The sequence below is a fragment of the Protopterus annectens genome, chromosome 1.part0 (assembly GCF_019279795.1).
Source record: "Protopterus annectens isolate FY-2018-M chromosome 1.part0, PAN1.0, whole genome shotgun sequence".
Taxonomy (NCBI): Eukaryota; Metazoa; Chordata; order Ceratodontiformes; family Protopteridae; genus Protopterus; species Protopterus annectens.
Window position 1 is genome coordinate 967,160,824 of NC_056725.1, and position 19,526 is coordinate 967,180,349.

Here is a 19,526-nt window from a genome sequence, read left to right on the forward strand (position 1 = left end):
TTACCACAAACCATGGCCATTAAATGCGCTAGTGACCTCCATGTTCAGCTTCATCAAGCTACAGTTTCAGTATAGCCTGGTCATTCCTTGGTAGCAAGTGCAACTCTAGATCTAGAAGAGGCTTGTCTATGACAGAATGCACTAGAATAAGTCCAATACAGGTAAAACTAATCTGCTTGACTGTTTCATTAGCAACATGATTCACTATATCCAAGTGAGAGGGCTCGTGGCCATCTTTTTCTGTGCTTTTTCCCCTACCTTCTACATCTGGTACAACTGTGGTATAATAAACTGCATCATACTTAGTCAATACACAATAAGGTTTCTCCATCTGTGTATTTTGTGAAGAAACTTTATCAGTGGACTGAATTCCTGTACATACTCTCACATCACTAAGTGATACCTTGAAGTATTTCTGTCAGGTCTCTGTGTATTCTAAACAAGTATGCCCTTGTAAAAATAACAGCTTAATGTCCCTTATGTAAATAGGTTATGCTAAGAATAAAAAAAAAATGACAAAAGTAAAAAAGATTTAACCAGAATCCAGAGCAGATTATCTTGTCTGACTGCAAAGAATGCAAATATCTGCATGGTGTACACCATCTTAGCAGGCAGAGCAAAATCTTTCCGAGGAAGAACCATCTTCCTGTCATCGCAATACTCGTTAGCCTAGTAAACTCAAAAGTGCCATCTTTTTCACTTTTGTCCTACAAGCAACATTCTACAGACTGTGGTGTCAGTATCAGGGAATGGATTGCCCTCTTGACAGTGCCTGAGTCCTCCACTTTGTGGTTGTCACCACAGTCTCTTTTATCTACTCCTTTTACCCCCAGAACAGCACCAACTTCCAAGACTCTACCTCCCACTTTAACTTGCAGCCAGTATCTGTTAAATCTATAAAAAACTACTTCAAAAACTTAGGCCAACAACCCTAGTCACTGTTAACCTTCCAGCACAATTTCTACAAATTGCAAATGAAGCAATAGCCAGTAGCCATACTCATAAACCAATCAATATCTGAAAGCCAGGTACGTGTGACATGGAAAACCTCCCACATTCTACCACTACATAAGGGAAGTAATTCCACTGAACTCATGAATTATCGCCCAGTTGCCATCCTATCTCCCTTATCCAAAATACTAGAAAGAGTCATGCACACCCAACTAATGGACTACCTTCGCACATACAAACTACTATAAAACACCCAGCACAGTTTCTGTCCCTTTCACAGCACCACCACAGTACTACTGTCTTTTATTTATTTATTTATTTTACATTTGTTAACCTGGCTAGTCTAACTGGATACATGTCCATTTTCAGTAGTGGCCCGGGGAGAAAAGCTCCAAGAAAAATAATAATTGTTATTATACAGAGAGTACATAGTAAAAAAGGAGAATGCAATTAGATAAAGTAAACACTCATTAACAAAATGTTATTGCATCAGCAATAAGTCAAAAAATTAAAACATAGAATATCTTACATTTCAGTCATTTGGAGCAAAGCAATTAGCAGAGTCTGTTTTAAGCATAAATTCAGTTAACATTTTGTGTCCATGACTTTCCACAGCAAAAGTACTGGGAAACAGAGAACAAGTTAGAAATGTTTTTAGAGGAGAGAAACAGAAACGGAAAGAGTTTTGTTGTTAAAGGTTAAAGGCAAGGGGAGATAGTCTCAGTCAGGATTGGTGCATGGGCAAAGCCATTGAGATTTTAAGAACATTTTTAATTGGTTCTTGAAAAGATGGGTGGATGTAATGGATGTTAGCACAATTGGAAGTTTGTTCCAAGTTTTGCCAACAGCATTGGAAAACAGGCAGTCCCCGACTTTGTTTTTGGATTTTAAGGAGGCTACCTGTAACCTATAAGCAGAACATAGGGAAGGAAGATTTTTATACGAATTGCGGCGGTTACAGAGTATAGGGGTATTTGTGGGATGATGTAAGATCTTGTGGATAAAATTGAGTTGCTGGAAAAGTAGTTGGTTTTGTATTTCCAGCCATTCTAGTAGTAGAAGATTTTGGCAATGGTGTGTTCGAAATGGGTCACCAGTGGCAAATCTGGCTATGTTGTTATAAGAGGCTGCCAGTTTACTTAGATTGCTTTTGGATAGATTTGTGTAAATGGGAGAGGCATAGAGAAGGGTGGAAATTAGGTGAGTTTGGGCAATAGTAATCTTGGCTGAGGCTGTGAGAAATGGTTTGAGTCCATAAAGGAAACCAAGTTTTCTATTAACTGATTTAATGGTTAAATTAATGTGTGGGTCAAAGTTAAGATTATTGTCTATTGTAACACCAAAGAGTTTAGTGGTAATGTCAGGAGTAATTTTGGTGCCATTGTTAGATGGAAGTATAAAATTGATAGGAGGGGATTTCTGTGTCGGTGTAAACAATAATAATTTTGGGTTTTTTTGGGGTTGAGAAGGAGACAGTTTTGGTGGAACCAGTTTTCCACTAAGGTAAATACTTTTTGTGTACTGGTTTGCAGTTCAGCTGGGGTGGATGCGGCACAGATTAGAGTCGAATCATCAGCATATTGTATGCAGGTAGTTTGGGGAAGGGAGGCTTTTCGATCATTAATGAAGATACTGAAGAAGGGTGGACCCAGGATAGAACCTTGTGGGACCCCAAGAATGATTGGGAGCTGAGAGGATAAATTGTTGTCCCAGAGCACTGCTTGTTGTCTATTTTCAAGGTATGATGGGAGCCATTTAACTGCGGGAGTGTCAACCAAAAGGGATTTGAGTATATTTGACAATAATTGGTGGTTAACCATGTCAAATGCCTTGGAGAGATCTATAAAGAGGGCTGAGGAGAGCAGGTTACTATTTTGTTTTTTATTAATGCAGTCTGAAAAGGATAGGAGTGCTGTTGTAGTACTGTGGAAAGGTCTGAAGCCATGTTGGCAGTCCACTAGTAGGTTGTTTTGGAGTAGATGATGCAGTAGTTGACGATGAACACATCTTTCCATAACTTTTGCTAAGTGAGAAAATAGGGCAATAGGGCAGACATTTGAGAGTTCATTTGAGGTACCTCCTTTATGCAAAGGGATAATATGAAAGACTTTCCAGAGAGATGGGATGTAAGATTATGTAATGGTTCTATTTATTAAGATAGAAATTGGGTAGGCAAGTACTCCAGCTGCTATTTGCAGGTATTCAGCTGGGAGGAGATCAGCTGATGGAGTGCATGGTTTAAGATTACAAAGTAGGGTGTGTATAAGAGAGGTGGGCATGGGCTGGAGCAGTAGGGTGTGTATAAGAGAGGTGGGCATGGGCTGGAGCAGTAGGGTGTGTATAAGAGAGGTGGGCATGGGCTGGAGCAGTAGGGTGTGTATAAGAGAGGTGGGCATGGGCTGGAGCAGTAGGGTGTGTATAAGAGAGGTGGGCATGGGCTGGAGCAGTAGGGTGTGTATAAGAGAGGTGGGCATGGGCTGGAGCAGTAGGGTGTGTATAAGAGAGGTGGGCATGGGCTGGAGCAGTAGGGTGTGTATAAGAGAGGTGGGCACGGGCTGGAGCTGAAATGTTTGGGGTGAATAGGTTAGAGAGGGTGACTCTAAGGTGGTAACAGGTGGTAAGGTATTTTCTAGGGATTGAACAGTTTCGGTGAAAACCTTATTAAAAGTGTCAGCAATTTGGTTGGGAGAGCTTTGGGTTAAGTTAGAGGGGGTAGGAGTTTTGGAGTGTCCTGGATGGAGCAGTTTATTGATTCCAGCCCAGAATTTTTGTGAGTTTTGCTGCTGCGTTTGTTGGAATTTGAGATAGTAGTTTTATTTTGTCAATGAATATAGAGCTTTTCATGACATTTCAAAGCTCTGTAAAGTTTAGATGATCAATTGGGTTCTTTGTTTTCCTCCATTTGGACTAAATTTTATTTCTCAGTCGAATATTGCATCTTGTCTCATTAAAGAGCCAAGGAGCAGGTTTGTTTTTTGATCTAACAGTGCGTGAGGGAGCATGATGATCAAGGATTTTCAAAAAATTATTGTTAAAGAATGAAACTGCTTTGTCCAATGGTAGCTATTTTAGGGGTGACCAATTGCAAGCTTTGAGCTCAGCTTGGAAGTTTACTGGGTTAAAACTTTTTTTGTTTTGGGTGGTTCTAAATATTATTAGATTGGGTATGGAGGTCTTTTGTCTAGTTATGAATGTAAGACAATGGTCACTAATTTTATTGGGTAGTATACCTGTTTTGTAATTGAGGGGGTTACTGTTAACTAGTATCCAATCTAAGGTGGTTTGTCTCTTGGTCGGTTTATGGGTTCTGGTAGGGAAGGTAATGGTCTGATGGAAGCCAAAAAGGTTTATGTGAGTAGTGGGGTTGGGAGAGGTACATCCATTCCAGTGAATATTGAAATCACCAAGGAGTATGGTTTCTTGTGGGAGGGTCATGGAGAGCCATCTAAGGGTAATTTCAAGAGTATTAATGTTATTCCCTGGGGGGATATATGAGCAAATAATGTATATGGCTTTATTAGCATTAATTTGGAGCTTAGAGGTTAAAATCTCAGCATTGGTAGGTGATGGTGGATGAATATCAGTTGAGATGATATTCAAATCAGATTTAAACAGTATAGCCACCCCACTGCCTTTTTTATTTGGATGGTCACGTCTCAGTATGTTATAACCTGGTGGAATTATATCGTTATCTTTTGTTATGGGTTTGAGCCAAGTTTCAGTTAGGCAAAGGATGTCAAAAGAGTAACGATCTAATAGGGCATGAAGTTGGGTAATTTTATTATTTAAGCTACGTATATTGAGGTGGCCTATGAAAAGAGAGTTTGGGGTTATAGTGGGGATATTAGAAGTGGCAATATTGGCTGATGAAGAGTCAGGGGTGGTAATGCTGGGACCTGGGTTAGGATGAATATCGCCGTGCAGAAGTAGACATTGTTGGGGATTACATGTAAGTCTGAAAAAATTACAGAATAAAGGGTAATCTTTTCTGATTTGAAGATATTTAATATGGGTTAGTCTATGAAACTGTGGGAGAAGGTAGTAAGAAGAGGATATAATGTTACAGTGCGTGTGAGCAGCTATTAGGAAGAGTGGGCTTGTTTGTCTTTGAGGGTGTTGAAATCTAGTAAGGCTTAGGGATTCATAGCAGGTTAGGCCATGAGATAAAAGTAAAGAGAGAAGACCTATAGATAGGAGGAGTAATTTGTAGTGTGTTGGCCAGCTGGGGCTAAACATTGTAAGATGCATTGGATAGGTGAAACAAGGCTATTTGGATGTAGACAGGGCTATTAGGATGTAGTAGAGTTAAGAGGTGAAGGTGTTATAGGGAATGTGGTAGTAAGCAGTTAAGAGTACAATAAGGGGCCAAGACCTTAAATGGGTAATGAGAGGTAGTGTGCTATTGGTTGATGAGGTTTGGAGGTGTGGCTAAGGGGTTATAACGAAAGTTGTCCTGGGGGTGGGTGGAAATTGGGTGTAGGGTAGTGGAGTGGAGTGAGCCCGCAGGGTGAACAGAGTGAGTAGAGACAAGATAAGGAGTAAGCATACGAAGAAAATCAGAGAAGATGTTTTGAGTGGAAGGTAACTACTCTAAAGGTAAGCAGAGAGGTTAGGCAGAAAGTGGTAGAAGGGATACAATGAGGTAAGGCAAAAAAGGGGGGTTAGGAGGTAAGGTGGGAGCTATGGTGGAACTGAAAGGAGTTTGAGTGGAAAGTACTGACAAATAAAGTTTGTACAAAATAATAGGCATAGAATGTGATAAGAGGTAGCAGGATAGATATATGGAAGGTAGGGCTGGGTTTGGGTGCCTCCTAGTGGACGAACTGTTCATAACAGCAATAGGTAATAAGAGGGAGAGGACAGGCCAGGGAATGAGGTAGAGAGGCTAGTTGTAAAATGACAATAAAAGTATGGAGGAGAGGTGTACAGATGGTAGGGGTAAGGCTGCTGGCTAACCTTGCTTAGAAGCGACCTTAAACAACCAGATAGTAGGTGTCACAATACAATATTACACTAGTTGGTTTAGGAAAATGACATACATTTGCTTCCTTTTAATACTTATAGGAACAGGCTAGTGAAGTCTATGATGAACCAGAAGGTTGGTGAGGGTCCTTAGTCATCAGGTCAGGAAACACAAAGTCCAAGGATAGGATATAGTGGCAACGTACTGGGTACTTGATTGTGAAAGAAGGAGGGAAAAAAGGTACAGTGAAAAAAAAATCAGGGATTAGTGCCATGTAACAGCTAGCATAAAAATTAGGCAGATAGCAGATGGTCTAAACATCAATACAGTGGTGTAAGATATCAGATAAAACAGTCTAGACTGTATATTTCTTAACAAGTATGTAGGAAAAAATAAACCACAAACAATACGTAGGCTAACAGCACTGCACAGTTAAAGCAAAGTATCACCAGTAAATAGTAGTGTTCTGACTCTAGTCCATGCTAAAAGTAAAAAAAGAAAAACTATAGACAGATAAACTAAAAGGAATAGCTACTTGAGAGTGTTACATCAGAGCATTCAAATCATTGTCCAGATATATAATCATTACTAAATATGCAACCTCAAGATAATATAGCAAGAGTCACTGAATTAAGTAACCTAGGAAATAATAAAACAGTGAGACTATCAGATTTCCCCTAGGTAGCAGCTATACTGGCAGGAGAGACAAAAAGACAATAGTGCCCTAATACAATAATCAGATATAAGCAACAGACTATCTTTAGAGTGTTTTAAAAGCAGCTCTAAGCAGTAAAAATAAGCATATGTAGACACAGAACCACACTAGCAGATGAACTCAGGACACACTTAATTCATTAATAAAAACTATATAAATGGGCAAAGAATTATAGAAACCATGCAAGCCAGGTAATATACTCAGTTTCAGGAGTTGGACTATAGAGACTGCTGGGAGTTTCATATTCTGTGCAGCTATTATGACGTAATTCTAAGTATTACTATAACTAGCAATAGTGAAGACTATGATGAACCAGAAGGTTGGTGAGGGTCCTTAGTCATCAGACCAGGAAACACAAAGTCCAAGGATAGGATATAGTGGCTGGGTACTGGGTAGGTGGTTGAAGACACTGGGGACCAGGGTCGCTCAGCAGCTGGGGCTTTTAATAGTGTTATTAACACAGTAACACCGTAGAAACAATGGACAATTTGTATCTGCCTTATTTTTAGACTTATCCAAAGCCTTTGACATGGTAAATCACAATAAACTCATCAATATTCTCTCCACCCTAAACCTCAGCATTTACTCTATCACATGGTTGCAAAGCTACCTAGCAGGACTACTGCAAGCCATCCAATGGCTGCACTAATGTTTCCTTCTTCTTCCTGTCAACTTAGAGGTTTCACAAGGCTCAGTTCTTCAACCTCTACTACTCTCTCCATTCACTAACCAGCTCAGCACCTCTGCACCACACACCTCTGTAGTACAATACACCGATGACGTCACTCTAATATTTGCAGACCCCACACTGCAAGACCTCCATACCATAACCCAAGATTCCTTTCTGTCTATAGAAACATGGCTCACTACCTCCCCACTCATTCTAAATCCCAGCAAAACTAAGCTCCTTTTTAGGTCAACAAGATCCCCCTCATACTCCCAGTCTTTTACTATCTTGTTCAGAAATAAAACTATGACCACCCTAATTGCTCCCACTAAACTGCGTGGGTCACAATTGACAATAACTTGAAATGTGATATTCACATAGCCCACACTATCAAAAAGGTTCAAAAGAAAATAGGACTCCTGTATAGAAATAAACAATTTTTACAAGCAACACGAAAGCTACCATAACTTGCACACCTCCTATCAACCCTCTTCTATGCCTCCTCAGTATTAACCAATCTCTTCAAAACTGACTTAATCCAACTGGAATCTTGCTATAGTAAAATAGCAAGATTTGCCATTGGTGCCTCACATAGATCACGTCACCGTACATCTCTTAAACAGCTAAATTGGCTTGAACTCTCCCAGCTTCTACACTTTCAACTAACCTTTGCCCACAAAATTCTCCACAACCCAATAAAACCCCTTCTCTCCATAATCTCATTCAACTATATACCACTGCCCGATCTCTTTGCTCCAGTAAGCAACACCTTCTAGATACCACCAAGGCTAACAATTTAGCTGAGAAATCTCTGTTCTCTAACTCTATTACTAAAATATGGAATAAGCTGCCAACCCCAATAACTTCCAACAGCTCTATCTCACAATTTAAAAAGCTCCTCAAGTCACACCTAGTTGACACCTGGCTATGCTCTTGGAACACCCCTGGATAGGCCTTTCCTAGTTCCCAGACAAACTACTGCCCTTTATTTTATTTTAATCTAACAGCAACTAATACATACATCTGTAGGTAAATAATAACCCTCTTTATCATTTTTATTGTATTTGTAGCATTATGCTGTATAATGGGACTTCTTCCATGTAAAGAACTGTATTCTTCAACATTATGTAACTGTTATTTGCCATCAATGTGGTATCTTGAAATGTTTGTAAACTGCTGATATGTCTGTAACTGTTACTGTCTGTATACTTTCATTTGTTAACAATATGCCTGTAACTGGAGCTTTTCTCGCCGGGCCTCCACTAAAAAAGGACCTGTGTCCAGTCAGACTTTCCTGGTAAACAAATGTAAAATGAAATAAATAATAAATACAATAAAATAATAATGCCCTTTGCTTGGAAAATAAGAATTTCTATCCCTCTCCTTAATGGAATTATGACAGGGAATCATAAAAACTACAGGCCAATATCTTTTCTCAGTTCTTCATCAAATGCACTAGAAGAAATTGTTAATGGATACATTTCTTCCTACCTACAAAGATGTAAAATATGTGTAGGGTCTCTGTCCCTTTACCTTGAGCGCGAACAGTGGGAGCTCACAGAAGTTCTGCTGCACTTTAAGCATCCAGGTTCCTGATTTGACTGAAATCCTAGAGATACGTCTTGAAAAGAATATCAGAATATGGAGTATCTCTGGTGCTTGAGATCTTACTTAGTGCAGTATCCACTGGACAATGTGGCAAAAAAATCCATACTTCCTATTTTGCTGTTTTAGAGGTGGATACTTTCCTCTACTGTACATTTCAGTCAATGATCTAAAAGCCTTTGCAATAATAAATTGAAATTCTCCAATGCCCAGGTCCCTGCAGGATTACAAAGAAAGAGTGCCATGATACAGGTGATAATTTATGTTTAAAGGCTGTTCATTTTCTCTCGAGTTACACATTGGTGTTTGTACTAGTGGTCACCAGTTTTAAGTTGCGTGTTTGTATGTGGCCTGCGACATTCAAGGATTCCTGTAAGATGTAAATCAATACCATGCTTCCAGACAGTAATACAAGAAGTAGGGAAGCTATTCCATTGGATGCTGGAAAAGGACTCTCTGAACACTGGATAAAAGAAAAAAAACACAGTTGGTATTTAAATGAGTGACTTTGAAACACTATCTTGGTTGTGTTAACCAGCTGTGCTACCACTTCGGTATTTGAATCAGGGCTGTCTTTGTCTTCTTTATTCTTTTGTCTGTACCCACACTAATAATTAAAATCATGCAAACATTTCACAGGCATGTGCAACAAGATGTAAGAAATAAGTAATGCCTCAGCTCAGGGTCACATCTAAAGCTATTCAAATGGAATACCACTGAGATCAAGATCAGGCTACCATTTTGGGTAGCATGTAAAACCTGCTCCTGCAAGATGTTCAAGAGTCAGGTAAACAAACTGTGTGATGAGTGACATTTGCACTTGTGGTACTTGGAGATGTACCTATATTTTGAATACACAGAATATATTTGTTAATAATTACAATCAACAAATCTGCTTAAGTTTTCAATGTATTTATTTATTGACATTTGATTACCAGTAAAGTCCAACTGGGTAGGAGCCCATGTTCAGCTAGTAGCCAGCAGAGAGAAATTGATAGAAGTAAGGAAGTAGGTAAAGAAGGGAGAGTAAAGAGATGTAAAGTATGAACAGGTATTTGTCCACATTTAGGGATAAGGTTTATTTTATTTTTATTTTATTTATTTTACATTTGTTGACCGGGATAGTCAAACTGGATTAATGTCCATTTTCAGTGGAGGCCCGGGGAGAAAAGCTCCAAGGTAGACAGATAAGAATAACAAAAAAGGCATATTACCAAGGTAGACAGATAAGTAATAACAAAGAAGACATATTACAGATGAGATATTTACAAATGACATAAGCAGACATGAAATAGACAATATCACAACTTCGAGTTACCCCTGGTAACGTCAGGGGAAAAAATAGCAGCAATTTGATTAATAGATTATATACATTCATGGTGAGAGTTAGCCAGACTTGTTACAGTTGTAAAAAGATAACAGAGGAATGCACCATGGACTGCGTAACTGAAGAACTTCAAAAGAGTCCGTAAAATCCAAAATTTAATGCAGTAAAGACAAACAGACAAAAAGACTGCAGTGGGTTAGCGCTTTCACGTTAGGATTAACGCTTCATCAGACATCAAGAATGCAGTCAAATCACATGTGTTTAAATACAAGTAGTGACATCACTACTAATTCAAAATGACGAATCACAAAACAATGACTGATGAGAACACCATCACTATAAACTAAATGTATAAATTAGTATAAGCATATAAAACACACTTATAAAAACACACTTATAAAAGCTATAACAAGATCTTAAACATAAACATTTAGCAACACAGACAATGTTATCAAACATATAAAACACACTTATAAAAATAATAAACTATGTCAAAGTCTACTGTATAGTTAGTGTCTCAGTGGTCTGCTGGCTAAAAATGGTTTGAGGGTGATCCTATCATTCAGCCCAGACTTGTTACAGTGGCAAAGCCAGTTTAGTGCCAGATGTTGTTTGAGTTTAGCTTTGAATTGGGATAGGGAGGAGAGCAAAGTAATGTTATCTGGAAGGAGGTGCCATGCTTTGCCTGCAGAGTTTGCAAAGAGAGAGTCACCGGCTACATTGTTAATTTTAATTGTCTTAATTTGTAGTCTATTTGAGGATTGGAGCAGTCTTGGATTGTTGTGGGGGGGTGATCATATTTTTAAGAGCTGGTGTGTTATCTGGATAATAGAGGATTTTATTAGCCATAATCAAAAGGTTATATTGGATTAGACTGGAAAGTTTTAGCCACCCAAGCTGTTTAAGGTTGATGCAATGGTGTGTTCTAAAAGGTAGACCAGTGGCAAACCTGACAATGTGGTTGTAACAGATTGAGAGTCTATTAAGTACAGTTTTATTTAGATTAGAGAGAAGGGGGATACATATAAAAGTGTTGAAAGCAGGTGAGAGCGAGCTATGGCAACCATAGCCGGAGGGGTTAGGAAGGCTTTTATTCTATACAGTGACCCTCATTTTTTATTGATGGTTTTGATCGTTTGGTTTACATGAAGGTCAAATTTTAGATTATTATCAATTATTACTCCTAACAGTTTTGTAGAGAAGTCGGGGGTGATTATTGGACCTTATTTTGCATTTATGGTGAAGGTAAATGGTGTGGACCTTTGTGTTGAAGAGAATAACAGCATTTTAGTTTTTTTGGGATTTAGCAACAATCGACGTTTGGAGAACCAGGTTTCTATAGTATTAAAGGTGGATTGGGTAACAGACCTTAATTCTGAGCAAATCAGGGTGGAATCATCAGTGTATTGCATACAGCTGACATTCGGGATGACTGTATATAGGTTGTTTATAAAGATGGAAAACAGTAGGGGTCCTAATATGAAGCCTTGTGGCACTCCAAGGATGTTAGGTAATAGGTTGGGCAGCTTGTTCTGCTAGAGGACAGCCTGTAGCTTCCCACTGAGGTAAGATTTAAACCATTGAATGGCACTAGTATTTAGACAGAAAAATTGCAGGATGTGAATCAAAAGTTGGTGATCCACCATGTCAAATGCCTTTGAATGATCCAAGAAGAGGGATGAGGATATTTGATTATTGTTATGATTATTATTAATGGTATTGGTGAATGCTAGTAGGGCTGTGGTTGTGCTGTGGTGTGGATGGAAGTCATGTTGGGTATCAGCCATGAGGTGATTCTGAATTAAGTGGTGCATGAGTTGTTTGTGTATACATTTTTCCATAATCTTAGCTAGTGGAGAAAGTATAGCTATCGGTCTGTAATTGGAGAATTCAGTGGAGGAACCTCCTTTATGTAGTGGGATTTCTAATTTTTTATTCTTGATATCTCTTTAACGGTGTAAAATATAAACCGGTAACAGAGTATACATGTAATACAGTGGGCATTATTTATGCTCTTAAATGTCTATGCAATCTGTTTTATATTGGTGAGAGTAAGAGGTCTTTTAACGTCAGATTGCAGGAACATATTCGAGATATCAAGAATAAAAAATTAGAAAGCCCTATTGCTTCCCATTTTAATGAAATGCATGGGGGGGCTTATGTAGATTTAAGAGACTGTATTTTAGAACAAGTTACAGCAACAAATGCAATTTGTTTAAAAAATAAGCTATTGTCTAAAGAAGCAGTCTTCATTTTAAAGTAACTCCTGGTGGATTAAACCAGGAATGTAATTGGACATTTTTTATTGTAAAGTGCTAATAGTATTAGCCTATTGTTTTATTGATTGATTTATTATAATTGATGTATCTTTATAAGAGATGTTTTTTTCTCTGTTTGTACCATCTCTTGGAAGGCTTTTATGCCGAGGCGCTAGAGAAGTTTTTTGTGCTTTTATTAAAGTTAGTAATGTCTGTTGAATTTCCAAATTTGTGCAGAGGGAAAATGTGTGACTTTTTCAAGAAAAGGGAACATGAGATTTCTGAATTGACCTATCTATAAGAATTGAGACGGGGTAGGCAACACTGTTGGCTGCTATTTTAAGGTATTCACTTGGAGGGTCATCAGCTGAAGTAGCACATGGTTTGAGTTTCTTTTTTTTTCCACTCTCAAATCAAATTATAACATAGACTAATCAGTTTATAAGCAATACAAAACAATTAACAGAGAGGAACAAAATAGAACAGGTTTTCTGTCATTTCCTGAATGCAGAATCCTGTCAACCAGAAAGACTAAGTAACTGGCATATACAGTGTAATCTGTTGGTCAAGAGAAAGGACAGTGGTCACCTTAGTAAGTGGTACTTAGAAGAGTACAAGGACAACTCTGCTGGAGGGGGTGTTAAAATTCATTTTCAGCTCAGACAGGCACATATTTGACTAGACAAACTTAATACAGAGCAATATTCTTCAAGTTAAATTTGCTTATATTCTACAAAGACAAAATTCTCAGAGAAAATGTTTGGGAGTTGTTGGCCCTTGTGGCAGAGCTTCTACAGTATCAGGGTAGGATATAGTGACCCCAGGCTCTCTACTCTGAGAATGTTTGTGACTGAGTGAAAAAAGAGAGAGAATAGTGAGGATATAGTGTAAATGAAGGACTCCCACTCTTTGATAGGACCTGAGCAATCACCTACTCAAGAGGATGGGACTTTGGTTTAATGTTTTATGCAAAGAACAACACACTCAGAGCAGCACCTCCTAATACTCCATTGTAGTGTCAGCAATCCATCTCCCTGGTGTGGGAATAGAACCCACAACCTTCTACACCAAAGGTAAATGAGGTCCTGTTGCACCACTGACACTGCAATAGACTGAATTCCTAATAGATATAATTCTCTTAGATGGTACCTCAGCGATATAGAATTTACATGCCTGGTTTATAAAACACAGCAAAGATTTCATCTCTATCATCCTACAGCAAATATACAATCTTTGTATTTTCCAGAACATTAGGCCAACTTTATGCAAAGCAGCTTTAGGAAAACCTTTACCCAAACATTTAAAACATAACTGTGCATCTGACTACAAACTCATATATGTTCTATTCAAATTAGGTAAAATCCTTGACAGAAGGATTTACTACCTGTGACCTTTTTAAACAAAGATTTACTACCAATTTGCTGATTACATACTCAAGTATAAACTCCTATTTCTATATCAACCCAGCTTCAGGGCTGGTCATGGCATAACTGCCCTGAGAGTCCTAACTGACAATATACTTCTCTGTATAGATAAAGGGTACTTAACCTGTGCAATTTCAGTTGAACTAACTAAAGCTTTCAGTCTTGCAGACTATTCTATTCTCAGTCTTGTAGACTATTTTATTCTCTACATCTAGATGATATAACTTGTTTTCAGTGAATTTGTCTCCAACTGTTCCATGTATTAACTTTGCAAAAAAACTTATAGAGTAAAACTGGTTTCTCTATTTCATCCACTGTCTACCTTATTAAATCTGTTCTCAAGGTTAAAGCCTTGCCCTTCCACTGTCATCTGTCTTTCTAACAACCCTGCTCTTCGTAATCTGCCACTTCTTCTTTATGCTGATGTCATGATCCTACAGAGATCAAATTCATAGTATTCGATTATAAAATCACATTTAGGAAATTACATCCAGCAACTAAATTCAATGCATAACAGAATGAAGTTATTTATAAACACCACAAAAAAACAAAAAACAAAGCTATGTTCTTTGGAGTAAATAAAAAATGCTTTCCAATGTCCCTTCATCTTTGCAAATTACAGATATTAGTAGAAACCCTAAAGAAACAGCCACCTTTTTTTAAATATTTCAGCATGTGGTTTGATCAAAACTTAAACTTTAAGTGACATATAGAAAATATATGAGAACATTAACTAACCCCTAATCTGCATCAGACAAATCTCCAACTTTCTTTCATGTCCAAATGGATATGAAAAAGCTTTTAGCTCAATTTGAATACAGCCTTTCAATATGCCTGTGCTTCTAATAAAAATCTGTCTATCCTCTGTAGCATTTCTCCTAAAGGAGAATAACATTGTGTTTCATATAAAAAAGTAGAATGGTTTCCCATTAAATAAAGGATAGAACTGGTACAGACTCCCTTTTTATGTTTTGAAACCTTCGTTCTCGTAGCCGCCAAATCATTAGTCTCTCAACCCACAGTCCGAAATCACAAAACTACTTAAGTTACGTCTTACAAAATCCTAAAATGAAATCACAGTGTATCAATAACTGTTTGTCAATTGTAGACACCAAGATATGGAAATCATTGTCTTCAACCCTGAAATCTTTATCCTCTTACTCTGCATTCCAATCAGAATGTAAAAAACATTTTTAGAATGTATTAGGTATAAAGACATAGAAATATGGTTCACTTTTTACTTCTTGTAAATGCATTTTTCTGCAAGGGACTAGTTGCTAGTCAATAGCTAATGATTACATGCAAGTTGTTTTTCATCTTAGAGAGGAAAAGGAATAACAGTGAAACAAGCAGTATTTTACTTATGGTGTACACAGGTAATTCAGCACACCTTAGTATAGTTAACCTTAGCAGCACTGCAGGGAATCCTGTGTGGCCATCCCTCAGTTTGAAGCATTAGCTCCTAGCTGGAATGGTAATGTTCTTATTCTATTAATTTAAATAGCGTTCTATTTTTGAGTGTAATAAAAGGGCAATCTAAAAGTTAGGAGGAATTAGGCAGGTGAAAAGTTGGAAAGTACTGGTTACTTTTTTTTTTTTATTGGTTGGTCAGACAAGTGACATACAAGAATAAGTAACATTCAAATCCGTAAGCATCAATAAAATAATGCAATAACTAATACAAACAAGAGCATTTGAAATTTGATAACATTCACCTAAAAGAATAATCACCGTAACTATTTACATTATGTGTACTTGTTTCAAATTTATGAATACTTTTAAATGATAAATAAAATAATTTCCTAAACAGAAATTGACAAAAAAGAACTTCAGTACTGTAAGGGTGATTCCATTATCTCACTGAAAAAAATGTTCTAACAATTGTAAGACTTTAGGCCAGTATTTAGGCTTAAGTATTGGTGTAACCGATCTTATTTTCAGTGTTTCTATTCCAATATTCGCTACCATTCTCATCAGCTGAAGACATCCTGGAAATAAAGATGGAGTTTTTTGTTTCCATTTTATTGCTTTTTTTTTCATTTTTTAACACATTCATTGAATTTTAACTTGTGACATAGGCAAGTTTACATTTATATATAAATAATGAAATCATATTAACAAGTTCACATTTACAAACATTATAAATCACATACATTGTTCTGTACAATAGAATCTAACAAACATTTACAGAAATTGTTCAGTTTGTGTCTTCTCTTAAACCTTATTCTTCTTTAAAAACACTTTTCTGCATGCATTATTCCAAAAATTTCCATTTTTTTCTATGTAACTTACGCCTACCATTTTCTAAAGATCCTTCTTCTTGTTCTTTTGTCTGTGTTACAATATTCACTACTTCAACTATGGCTGGATTAGACTTTCATTTCCATTTTTCAGTAATTGCTTTTTTTGGCAGCCACTAGAATTAAACTTAACAAGGCCTTACTATGTCTAGGCAATTTAGATCTTGTAACCCAGCTCAAAAAACAATTTCTTTAGTTACTCTGATTTGCTTGCCCAGTATTCCTGACTGAGAACTATTCTTAGGGAATTTTTAAACTCTGCCAACTCCTTACACTCCAAGAACACTCCAAGGGACCTATTTCTTCCCCATTACACCTACAGCGTCTACCAGAGTAAAAATTCTTTGGAGTCTCCAAACACTATACAAAGACTTACAAGCAAAAATCCTAATTCTTCTAGATTTCGTTGCATATTTCGGAGCCATACTTATGCCCTCCCATTGTTTCTTTCTGAATTGCTTATCCCATTTATCTCCCTGATCTTTTCTTACCATCTCTGATTGATTCCTATAGTTATTGTGCAATATTTTATATGGCCTACTAATTATACCCTTTTTAACAGCAGCTTCTGATCTAGATTCAACTAAAAACTCAACCAGTGCAGGTCTTCCATTTAGGATTCCTGTATCCCTTTCTATTTGCCTATACTCTGATCTTATTTCCTGATAGGAAAGGCAATCTCTAGCTTGGAGTCCAATTGTCTTCTTGGCCTCTTCCCATTCTATTACCTTTCCCTGTTTAGTTATTTGCTACCAATACCTCGGTTCCTTTGCCAGCTTCCTCCAGTAAATTCTAGCTCCCGCTTACAGGTCAAAAAAGTAACTAAAAAACCATATACCAAGACCCTGGAAGAAAACACAATGAAGCTTACGGACAGGACGACTTAGTCAAGCCTTGTAGTTGTTGGTTTAACAGTGTAGTCCACAGAAATCCACAGGATAAAAACACCAAGGAACAAAGCTTTTCAGCTGTTAAAATAGTTTAATCCAAGCATTCGCTTCACAGGAAAAAACACTGAAATCACACTAATGCTCCAAATGCAAGTGCGTTTTCATTTCAAAAACTTCCTCGGATGTAGACTTCTAACTACATCAGTGCATATATATATATATATATATATATATATATATATATATATATATACACATCAATTAACATTTAAAACCACCAATATCATGCTGCATAGTAAATGAGGCATAATTGAAAATGATGTCATGAAAACGTTTAAAGGCACATTCTAAATGCCTTATTCTTGCATAAAAAGTAGTATTGACCTAATTGTACTAATGATAACAATCAGAGAAATCCCTAGGAAACATACATTCTTTATAATAGAAAATGGTAGTTCAATTTTGTTCCACAAGATGGCATTGTATTAAAAGTTGTTTTAGAAAAGGATTTAAAAGGTTTTAGAGATTTTAAAGTTTAAATTAAAGTAATAAAAATGACTGTATCAAAGAGTTTGCAAACTTTTAGACAACTGGTATGATATTTGATTGCTATCATTAGTACAATTAGGTCAAAATCTCACACTGATCTAAACACATTGTATCATCTGTTGTTAACCTAGCAACTCTGATAAGTTGACTTTTTAGGGTCTATATCACCATATCGAATGGTGAAAATGCCGAACGGTGATAATATTGAATGTTCACGAAAATGAACTTGGGGTCGCAGTACAGTGAGGATTGGGATATTTGCCCTTTCCTCACTGTAGTGCGACCTCGGAGTTGGAATATATATTTAGCTGGGGGTGCAGCCCCCCACAATAGCAAGTTTGTTCTCGTGAACTTTCGATATTATCACCATTCAGCATTTTCACCATTCGATATGGTGATATAGACCCAACTTTTTACCACTCCCTTTTTTCTGGTGAAAAGGGTGGTTACTATTACAAGAAAGGAAGGCATTACAACAAGTGGATTTATGATACACTTGAGTCTGAATACCTTGTGTAGATGTCTTTGAAATGTCAATATCCAAGAAAGTAATTGTACTACCATTCATTACAGATGTAAACCTTAAAAACGTAGTACTAGTTTGAACCATGTCAAAAAATTCTTTAAATTCTTCTTTAGTGCCCCCCCCCAATAATCAACAGATCATCTACATATTGAAAATAACCTTTACCATTTCTAAAAAGATTGCTCTGAAATACATTTTTCAATTCCCACCAGAGCAGCACAAGATTTGCGAATAATAGAGCACATGCTGCTCCCATGGCAACACCTTTCAATTTGTTTGAAAAGTTTACCATTAAAAGTCAGAAAATTATTACGTAACACCATATCCATAGATTCTATGACCACATCAACTTCAATGGCATCCAGGCCACGGAATTTCTTCACTATCTGACTGAACCAATCAAGTTCAATATCCTGTGGGATTACAGTAAAGAGAGTCTGAATGTCACAAGTCACAAATATATCTGAACACTCAAACTGAATGTCCCTTAATTTGTTAAGCAAATCCCATGAATTCATAACAATGTTCTTGAAAAAAACCAAAATATTCTTTAATTTATTATCCATATATTACAATTTTATACCTGCAAGTAGGGCTACAATAGAGGAAACTGTGGTGAATCCAAAGGTGCTCATTCATAAATTAAATTTTGAATTAATGTACAAACTTAGAAAGTTAATAGAATAACAGATTTCGCATTAGCATGAATTTTCTGAAGGGTGGGAAGTCTGAAACTCAAATGTCTGTGATTACTTTCTAACTTCAGTCCTTAATGATTTGCCACTAATTTGTCAGAAAACCACAATTTTATGAAAAACAGACCAAAAATATTAGGCAAAATCTAGACATTCTGTGAAAACCTGAATAGTTGAGAGGTATGAATTGTCCGTATATATGTACGAACCCTGAGGGTGCATGGCAAATTAGATTAAACAATGTGAGGGGTGGTGGACAATTTTGTTGTAACTCACAGAGAGTGGTGTATCTTGTGCTATAAGATACATGTACAGCTTTCTATATAGGAAAAACTGTTAATTTTCTTAACAACAGAATATACCAGCATTTATACAGTATTAATTGTAAAGACAACAAAAGTGCATTGGCAAAACATTCTGTTGAGTGTATTGGATTTAGACAGTCTAAGTTTTTGGTATTTGAACAGGTTAAATGAGAAGCATTTTCTGGTGATTGGATGAATCACTTGCTACAACAGGAAATGTAGTGGCAGATTCACTTTGATGTTACCAGCCCTCCAGGCTTGAATGAGAATTTCCCCATTATAAGTGAGTTAAAAAGAAGGGCAAACGCAGTTTAAACATTTTTAGTGACTGTAGAACTAAATAACATTAGG